The sequence below is a fragment of the Rhinolophus ferrumequinum genome, chromosome 6, assembly GCF_004115265.2.
Source record: "Rhinolophus ferrumequinum isolate MPI-CBG mRhiFer1 chromosome 6, mRhiFer1_v1.p, whole genome shotgun sequence".
Lineage (NCBI taxonomy): Eukaryota > Metazoa > Chordata > Mammalia > Chiroptera > Rhinolophidae > Rhinolophus > Rhinolophus ferrumequinum.
In genome coordinates, this window is record NC_046289.1 from 12587653 (window position 1) to 12597816 (window position 10164).

Consider the following 10164-nt stretch of genomic DNA (forward strand, 5'->3'; position numbering starts at 1 on the left):
GCGTTGAAATCAAGACTATTTATTTGGAGTATATACGACAGTGTTTTCCACTGTATTTTCATTTGCAAAAGTTGAGAACAGCCTTCCCTATCTTTTGCAAATAATTAATATTCCATATTGGATTCTCAAAGTCTTCGATATGGTGAACCTATCAAACCTAGAAATCGTGTTCCATCTTTTCATTACTGTGGCCTGAATTCCTCACCTTACCCCCTCTTTTTTTTTTTTTTAGATGAAACGTAGCACAGTTTCAGTTATTTAAACATTAAGCTTTTCCTGAGTATGTATGTTGAGGCCATCGGAGCTCATAGCTGATTCAGTAACCAGTTTCGTGCTGTGTCATTCACACTCACTAGTTCTGCCATGGTGAAAATGTGGAGGAAAAAAAGTATCCGTGTGTGTCTGGGAAGCATTATACACTTGTACATTTTTTTTTATACTCTGATTCTGTAACATTTCTGAGTTTTGTTTTTGTTTTACAGAAAAAAAAATCTATAACAGTGATAAAGCAATCAGAAGACCACGAGGTTTACTGTCACTGCGTAGGGTCATGTGACCTTTGCTGGCCAATAGACCTACATGGCCAAATTAATTACTAAAGTAATAATTTTTCAAAAGCCAATTTTTTCCCCTGTTTTTTTCTGTATGAAACTGCCAATATCATGAATAGAAAGGGAGAACCATAAAGGAGAAAGAAAGTTATGTTCAGTTGTGTTTGTGTTACCTGAGGGAGCCATGTGGAGGCGGGGGCAATCGGCCGAACTGTAGGGACCTGATAGTGTTGCTTTGGAGGTGTCCATACCTGCATTTCGCATCCTTCGTATGTAATCATATTGCCAAAGACAAACTATTTCATCATTTATTGTAAATAACACTTTCCCCCAGACCTACCATAAAGTTTCTGTGATGTATTGTCTTCCAGTTGCAATAAAAATTACTGAGTTGCATCAATTGAAGAACAATGCCACGGAGTATTGTGTGCACTGCGTCTCCATGTGCAAATGCTGAGCAGGAAAGTCGGTTCTGTTTCTTACCTGAACTAGGATGTGCGGGTTTGTCACAGTCCTGCTTTTAGGATCTCAGCTACACGTACTGTACCCATCCTCGTGCACACTTTCCTTTCCATGGGTAACCACACACCTTTCTGCAAATACACAAGTGCACAGCCCAAGGCTGGGCTCCCCTGTGGATCACAGGAATTCCAACTCTGGTCTAAAAAGTTGTTGGACGCTTGTCACTGTCGCCCAGTAGTCACTAGGAAAGAGTTGGTGCTAAATGAAGGCTGCTTGTGTTAAAGTGAACTGCCTCATGAAGGTAGCTTGTGGCCCATTAACAAAAATCATGTGCAATACTGAATATAATGACTCTACCTTTGGTGGCAGTTGTTTTCCCTAGTTATGCAGTGTTATTTCAATATTATTTCACTTGTCTCCTTTCCCACTTAAACTGTATTGTAGGCCAGAGGTGCTCCATTAGGGTCTTCACTGCACATAAGAAGCTATTACCAGATTTTTGTTCCCTTCTGTGAGATAGTCAATGTCCCCTGGAGGTCAGATAAGAATTTTGGAGGTGTTATCATTTTGACAGAGTTCATTCAGATATTCTGATACTCTGTTGTTTCCTCTCTAGTCACCTTGAGAATTATTTACAGAAAATGTTGGATATGCGTTGTTTTTATGGCAGCCACACTACGTTTGGCCTTGAGTATTACCCAAATAATGGTCCTAGCAGTAGCATCTTGATTTGAAATCATTCCTGGGCACTCATACAGTCGTACCCTAATGACTTGAGAACTGTTTTATGTTAATCCGTAACAGTGTTATGGAGCCTATAGCTAACTCTCCTTCAAAATACAGCAGTTTATTTGGGAAGGGTCAAGGAATTCTATTTTTTTCATTTCAAAACTGATTTCTAAAAATATATAATGTAGAAACATGCAGTATGATGAGGAAAGTCTAAAAACAAGACAGGCTGATTCCTTAATCCCTCTGGGATACAGTTTCTTCATTACATGGGTCATTCTATTCATCATAAAACTGGAAGGGACGTTAGAGACCACTGAGTCCAAATACCCTATTTTACAGACAGAGCAACTGAGGCACAGAACAGGGATTTGCACAAGATGACACAGATAGCTAGTGACAGAGCTAGACTTAAAAGGAAATTTTCCTTCTTTTGTCGTATCCATTTGTATGTAGTAATCATATCTGCAATTTTGTAGCTGGCAATCCCCCACACAAACACACTTAACGTTATGTCCTATGCATTTTCTATGTAGCTATAGTGAAAATGACTCTTTTTAAATAATGCATAACATTCTATTGCGCAGATAGCCTGTCATCTTCAACTGTTACCTTACTTTCCATTGTCTGAATTGCTGCCAGTTTCTCTCCATAATAAGTAATACCACAATGAACATCTTCAGACATGTGACCATTTGCATATTTTCAACTTGTCGTTTGTTTCAGTAGCCTATTGGACTATGGAATAAAAGTATTGTCAATGTTAACAGCTCATTGTAGTCAGGCTTTCCAAAAGGCATTGTTGCCAACAGCAATTCATGTAAACCTCAATGTCATTACACCCTTAGCACTATTGGAATTTATTTTTCTCTTTAATTTTTGCTAGCAGACAAAAGTAGCACTTCATTGCTCTCTGAATTTTCATGTAGTTATTAGCAAAGTTATATTATTTCCCATATATTTACTGGCCATTTTTTCTTTTTCTGAATCATCTGTAACTGACTCTCCAAAAGTTCAAAAGAGAAGGAATCAGATTTGTTGTCTCCTTTCCACAATGTTCCTGATGAGCCATTAAATGGTGCCAAGATGACCAAACACATTACCTGACCTCAGATGGTCCTTTCATCTTCAGATACTCTAATTGTCCTTACATATTTCAGACAAAATCCCAATTCCTAAAACTTTCACTTGAAAATTTTGGACTAGCCTGGAAAGACACAAAAATGAAATCTTAAATCACCTTACACATGGCAACCATTTACATGTTTGGAAACAAGAATAATTTCCTCCCTAAGTCTTTTCTATAATACATATTCCAAGTCCTGTCTATTCTTTCTCTCTTCTGGACATGTTCCAGTTGGTAATCAGAACTGAGAGCTGAAAACAGAACTCCAGATAAAGCCTGATGAGAGAAACTATCACTTCCTCCGTTCTAGATCCTCTATTTCGATTAACATATCCAAAAATGAAATTCATTTTTTATAAGTCTCATGACACCCCTGATTCTCATTGGAATTACTATTAACTAAAACAACTAAGTCCCAGCTGTTTGTGTATTTCTCCAGTTATTTATTTTGGACCGAAGTACAGGACTTTACATTTATCGCTATTAAATGTCACCTCCTTAGATTTAGCCCATTGCTCAAGGCCAGTTGAGATTAGCTGTGGGCTAGGGGTGTGAGGGTCCTGATTTTATCCTCCAAAACAGTTGCTTTCCCTCCAGGTATCATTTGGTCACAAATTTGAAAGTGTATTTTGTATATTGATTAGGACAAAGTTGGAGCCAGACAGCATGGTTCTGGAGACCAGTCCCCTTGTAGGTCAACTTTCATTTCACTCAACACCCTTTAAGGGCCATCATTTAACTAGTTACACACGCACCTGGCTTTATGAAGGTGTAGCTTACTATTCTCCATCCAATCAAAAGTTTGTCAAACACGTCTTTGATCTCCAGGTATAAATCCATAGTCTTCTTTTATTTTAAAAAAAAATAGAAAACAAAAGAAATAGTCATACTCTATGCTAATATGAATTGTGCAAATTTGAAATAGGGCAATGGAAAAGAAATTTCACTTACTGTGTAAAATTTAAAATAATGTAAATCCTACTTTATTCCTATAGGGGAATTAGTCTTGATAAATGCATGTACTAAATTATATGATGTCTTAAGAAACATATCCCTCATAAAAAAAGCAACCACAATTCATTCAACTATTCCTTCTTCATTCATTCACTTAGTATATCTTAGGGAGCCCAAGCTGGCCCCCATGCCAGGAGCTTACAAATCATTCTTATTATAATCCATCCAAGAATTTTGCCCAAGGACGGCATAGAGACTATGAATCTACAGTTTGCAGACACTGTTTACAATCAGAAAGTTTCAGCCTAGTGCTTAGTGGTATTTCTTCATTCTGTGTGCATGCCTTTTTAGAAGACTGCCATATCTAGCATGTAGTTAGCCTCTAAGTATAGTCAAATGCATTTAAAATAATGGGATTCTTTTATAAAAAAAAAAAAAAAAAAAAACCCTCAGAAGTTGAGTTTGGTTATCTGGCACCTATTTGTTTTTAAATGCTTGACACCTTACCCAGCATGGTGTATATATTAAGCATCCAGAACACCAATAGTCTGAAAGGCTATCCAAAACCATGAAAGGATAGAGAAGAAATGAAAGAAATAGATCAAGAAAGTTTTAAAAGACATTCTATCCTTCATACTCATGGTCAACCCACACTTGTTTTTCAGCTACTGCTACGTACCAGTTCTGACAGACGCTGAGGGTGCAGATGAAAAATCCGGTTCCTACTTTCAGGTATGATCACCTTCAAAAATCCAGCTGTGGTGATTAATGGGTAATTAGTATAAATGACAGCTGGTCTAGTGATCCCCAAACTCCTCAGCAGTGGGTGGTCTTTTCTGGACATAAAAATACTGGTTGTGAAGGTCAGTCTAGCCTTTGTCTCCCTTCCCCTCGCATTTCCTCTTCTCACCGCTGTCAGCCAGTGAGGGGTTAGATAAGAGCCTGTTTGCCATCTGCGGACATGGCTATCCCTTCCACAGGTGAACGAATTCCTACTGCATTCATCCTTATACTGGTTACCAGCTCTGTGAGAAAATAATTGAGTGTTTCTTTCTCTTCTGCACAGTACTTCGACTTATAAGCACAGTTCTTGACTTATAAACAAGCCTTCCTCCCCCACCCGTACCCCCCGCCCTGCTTTTTCTCCCCACCACCTAGCCTAACCACCCAAATCACTTCTTCTTTCTGGGTTCCCTATTTTGCTCACATCCCTACACACCTTTCTTCCACTCAGGGGTCAGTAAACTATGGCCCATGGGTCAATTCCAGCCTCCATCTGTTTTTGCAAATCATGTTTTAGGGACACAGCTCTACTCATTCTTTTGTATATTGTCTAGGGATGCTTTTGTACAATAGCAGCAGAGTATTTGAGACAAGGTCTAAAATATTTACTACCTGGCCTTTCACAGCAAAAGTCGCTGACCCCTGCATTACCCTAAAGTCATGTTCCATTCCCACTACAGTAGTCACCTCTGTTCAGACCTTTCTTATGGCTCCTTCAGATTCTTGCTGTTAGACAACTGGTACAATTGCTTCCCCTTTCTCCACTTAGATCAGTCAGCCCAGCCAGGGAGGTGAGCCGCCTGAGGGGACTGGCTGCCCGGGTGTTGGAGGAGCTAAGAAGCCAAGCACAGGGGACAGCGAGGCCGCCCAGAGATGAGCAGGGGCAGAAAGCCATCGCTACCTTTGAGATGAGAGGGACTGAGGGTGGAATCGGGGTTACCAGAAAGTGCAGCCGCACAGGGCTGTCCAGCGGAACTGGAGCCATGGAGGTGTTGAAGCCATGAAGTCCACCGACAGACACCACCTGGGGCAGAGAAGGTTGGAGAGAAAAGCCCTTTCCTCCTCCTCCTAAACTTCCGGTCATCCATCACTGCTTCCCCTGGACAAACTGAGAGAGAAGCCAGGTGACCTGAGAGCAGAAAACATAGTCTCTGGGGTCAGCCCCACTGCAATGCCAAACTGAGCTGAGGAAGGTCAAAGGATGAAACTGGAGGCAACAGGCCCTGGGCCAGCACACGAGGCCTGCCCTTCTCTTATCTGTCCCCTCCACTACAGTCAGGGTGACCGTTCCAAACACCCATCTGACACTTTACCCTGCCTAAAATCCTCCCGTGCACCCCAGTTCCTTAGCTGACACATGAGCCCTTCACACCCGGCCCCTCCCACTCCCCAGCCTGGTCTCTTGCCCCCTCCCATGTCCACCATGAGCTCTAGCTGCTTGGTGAGTTGCAGTTTCTAGGATTTCCCTGTTGCCCCCTGTCCCTTTGCATGGACCATCCTTTCTACGTTTCTGGAATGTCCTCTCATCCCGCAAATCTCGGTCCCTCTGTCTTCCCTGTGTTTAACTTTCATACTCTGTGCTACCAAAGTAACTTGTAGTTAAGATTCCTATATTCTAACCCTTTCCATGTTCGCTTGTAGCTATTGATTTCCCAGCCTGTGTCCTGTTTGCCTAAAGGGCAGGCCTTCGTCTTATACCTTTCTTCCTCCCCAGGGCTGCCACGGCATCTGGCAAACAATGCTCACTCAATTAGCATTTCTTGGATGGACGGATGGAGGAGCACCAGTTGTTGCTCAGGTCCTAGCCCAGATATTCTACAGGAGAGCTGTGCACACTCTTGTCCAACCACAGCCAGAAGCAGGATGGAGGGGGAGCTGGAAATGCATTCGGGAACACAGTATCACCTGTGAGAATACAGTATCACCTCCCGCCTAGGAGAGCTCCTGGGGTGAGGCCTCACCCACCACCCTACTTGGGGTTTCAGAGGTGAGTAGAGGATACTTTGGCTTGGCTTATCCAGGCCACACTCATGGCCGTGTTTTCCATCTTTGGATGGTGCTACAGCTGTGGCCAGCAGGGTAAAGGGACCACTCTCCTCCCATGGAGCCCCAAACCCAGCAATGTCATAGCTCAAAGGACTCCTAGAGCTTCCGGGCAAACAGGACCGTGGTGGGAGGAGGGTGGGACAGCCCCTCCTCCAGGCCCCACAGGCTCTCCCACCGCCCAGACCAGCCCATCCTCCTCGACAGCTGCTTGCTGGGGATGGGTGCAGGGATGGGGAGATGTGAACACAAGCTGAGCGGCCCCGCATTTTCACCAGGCCTTGGTTTCCTGCTGCTTTTATGCTGATTGGCCACGCTGGAGCCCGTTTCCATGTGGGAAGTCACATCACAAATGTCTCTGCACAGACGTTCTTGGCATGGCTAAGTCAGAATCCTCAGATCATCATTGGGGGACAATCGATGCTCTTGTTACCTTTTAATGACAATCAATTCTCTCTGGCTCTTTGCTAAGTAAGTGTCATTGACAACAATTGCATTTTGTGAACCTGGTCGCCAGTCTTAAGTTTGCAGCTTCCTCCAGCTGATCAGTCTTATTACCGCTCTGTTCTCAGTCAGTCGTGCAGTATGCTCAGCTGTACAATTAATGTTCTCTCCACTCTGTTTTTTTCAGTCAACATGGCAGCTCCATTAATCAAAAAAGAAAATCCACTCATGTGCCCAGGCTATAAGGGAGGGGCTGAGGACAGCCTGGGCGCTGGCTGGCCTCTTTGCAGACCCTGAGTAAATGACGCCCAGTGGCTAGTGTCAGACAGACTAGGTTTCCAGCCCCAACTTTGCTGTTTGCCAGCTGTATGCCCTTGGGTAAATCACCCACCCTCTCTGAGGCTCTGTTTCAGCATATGTAGAATGGGATAATAATAGTATCCACCCTAGAGGGTTGGTAAGAGGATTAAATGAGATGATGCATGAGACAGGGGGTTACTATAACGTGTGTCACATCTAAGAAGCTCCATATATCATCATCATCGTCATCGTTACTATCCTTAAGAATCCCAGAACTGCATAGTCCAGCCTCTCTCCGTGTTGATGCTGACCTACCCAGGAGCCACTAGCCATATGTGGCCACTACAGAGCAGCTGAAATGTAGACTCTAAATTGAAATGTGCTCCAAGTATACTGCATTTCAAAGACAATGTGCAAAAGAGAATGCAAAATATCTCAACACCTTTTTTTAAAAAAAAGACTTTTAGGGCCGGCCCGGTGGCTCAGGCGGTTAGAGCTCCGTGCTCCTAACTCCAAAGGCTGCCGGTTCGATTCCCACATGGGCCAGTGGCCTCTCAACCACAAGGTTGCCAGTTCAATTCCTCGAGTCCCACAAGGGATGGTGGGCAGTGCCCCCTGCAACTAAGATTGAACACGGCACCTTGAGCTGAGCTGCGCCCCGAATGGCTCAGTTGGTTGGAGCGCAGGCTCTCAACCACAAGGTTGCCAGTTTGACTCCCGCAAGGGATGGTGGGCTGCGCCCCTGCAACTAGCAATGGCAACTGGACCTGGAGCTGAGCTGCGCCCTCCACAACTAAGACTGAAAAAGACAACAACTTGAAGCTGAACGGCACCCTCCACAACTATGATTGAAAGGACAACAACTTGACTTGGAAAAAAGTCCTGGAAGTACACACTGTTCCCCAATAAAGTCCTGTTTCCCTTCCCCAATAAAATCTTAAAAAAAAAAAAAGACTTTTAAAATATTGATTACATATTGTAACACTATTTGGATATATTGGGTTAAGCAAAATGTATTATAAAACCCATTGTATCAGTTCTTTTTACTTGTGTTAAGTGGCTACCACTAGAACGTTGTAGATTGCCTATGTGGCACTCTTAGGCAGCGCTGTTCTCTATGAGTCACTTTTATAGAAGTCCCACAAAGTAGACAAAATCATCAACAGTGACAACAACAAAAAGCAAGCAACCAACAAACCCCAGAAATTCCACTCTTTAATTTGTATCTCTTCACAAAACAACAAACAAACAAAACACATGCATTAGTAATGCTTCTCACATTGCCTTTCTTCTCCTCCTAATTTTCTTGTAGCCAGTGCTGTTTTAAAGCCTTTGCTTTGCCACTTCCACACCACCACCGCCGAGTACACAGATGATGTCTCCACTTCAGCCCACAGGACATTTCTGTCCACCTGTTCCATGCACTCCACTGCTATGTCCCCTCTGTACAGCCACTTAGTGACCGGGATACATTCTGAGAAATGCCTCCCTCATTGGGTGATTTCTTCGCTGTGCGAACATCCCAGCATGCACTCATACAAACCTGGATGGTACAGCCTGCTACTGCAATTCTGTGTGCTGTAATTTTATATGACTGGTAGGTTTGTTTGCACCAGCATCACCACAAACACGTGAGTAATGCCTTTGCTATGACCTTGGGATGACCACATCACTAGGCCATAGGAACTGTAGTCTCATCAGACCACCGTTGTATATGTGGTCCGTCGTTAACTGAAATGTCATTATGTGGCATATGACTGTATGTCCTTCCTCTCCTCCTCCCTCTGCGTAGGCTTTGCGTTTCCCATCTATTCTCTAAATTAGCATCTCTGAGGAACTGGTCTCTGGATTTGGCAACTGCTCCCAAAGAGGTTTGGATGGGGTGACCTTTTAGCCAAGGTCACAAAAGATTGATGGATAAGCCAGATTGTCAAGGGGTTAACAGATAACACAGAGAGTCCTTTTCAGGGACTGTGTATTCCCCCTGCAGTCGAGGAACCCTGAGCCTGGGTCCACATTGTAGGTTTGTGAGGGGACAGCATTTAGACAGAGTCCACCACCGTGTGAAATGTGCCATGTGACGGTTGCCAGTAACAGCGTTAACGGAGTCCCCGAGCAGGTAAATGAGTCTGTTTGGTGAGCTCAGTATTAGAACCAAGAAAGTCTCCAGAGAGATTTCATCAAAGCCATGGAAAAGCCTGGTGAACACTCCCTGCCCAGCAGCAAGTGGAACTACAAGGAGGCCAGAGTGCCGGAGTCCCCAAGTTGGCTGACTCTAACTCTTGGCCAAGGCTGGATAAATACTGACAAATTCTTGTTCTTTGGCTTTCTCTTTTTCCAGGAGGAATCTTGCTGTTCTGATGATAAGGTTCCTTGCCAGCCTGAACATGAGACACTGGGTCAGATTTCAACTCAGGGACATGTCAGTTTTTCCTCCTGAGACTACAGCCTGGTCCCCGTGGCTTGACTTCAGGGTTCACCCATGTCCTGGCCACAATTAAGGGCTGAATTGTATCCCCTCCCAAATTCATACATTGAAGTCCTAACCCCTAGTAGTTCAGTATGTGACCTTATTTGGAATAGGGTCATTGCAGATGTAATTAGTTAAGCTGAGGTCGTACTGGAGTAGGCTGGACCCTGATCCAATATGACTGGTAGCTTTATAAAAAGGGGAATTTGAACACAGACAGAGAGGGAGCATACCACGTGAAGACGAGTTATGCTCCCACAAGCCAGCGAAGAACCAGAAGATGGGAGAGAGGCCTGGAACAC

At 43.8% G+C, this 10164-nt stretch overlaps 1 long non-coding RNA gene across 1 annotated transcript; it reads left to right on the forward strand.

The window, feature by feature from the left end:
* Positions 1 to 4485: 4485 nt before the first annotated feature.
* LOC117024190 (uncharacterized) lies at positions 4486 to 7903 on the forward strand. Its single transcript, XR_004423321.1, has 3 exons — positions 4486 to 4554; positions 5375 to 6592; positions 6927 to 7903. It is a non-coding gene; the product is annotated as an uncharacterized LOC117024190 (long non-coding RNA).
* The last annotated feature ends 2261 nt before the right edge of the window (positions 7904 to 10164 follow it).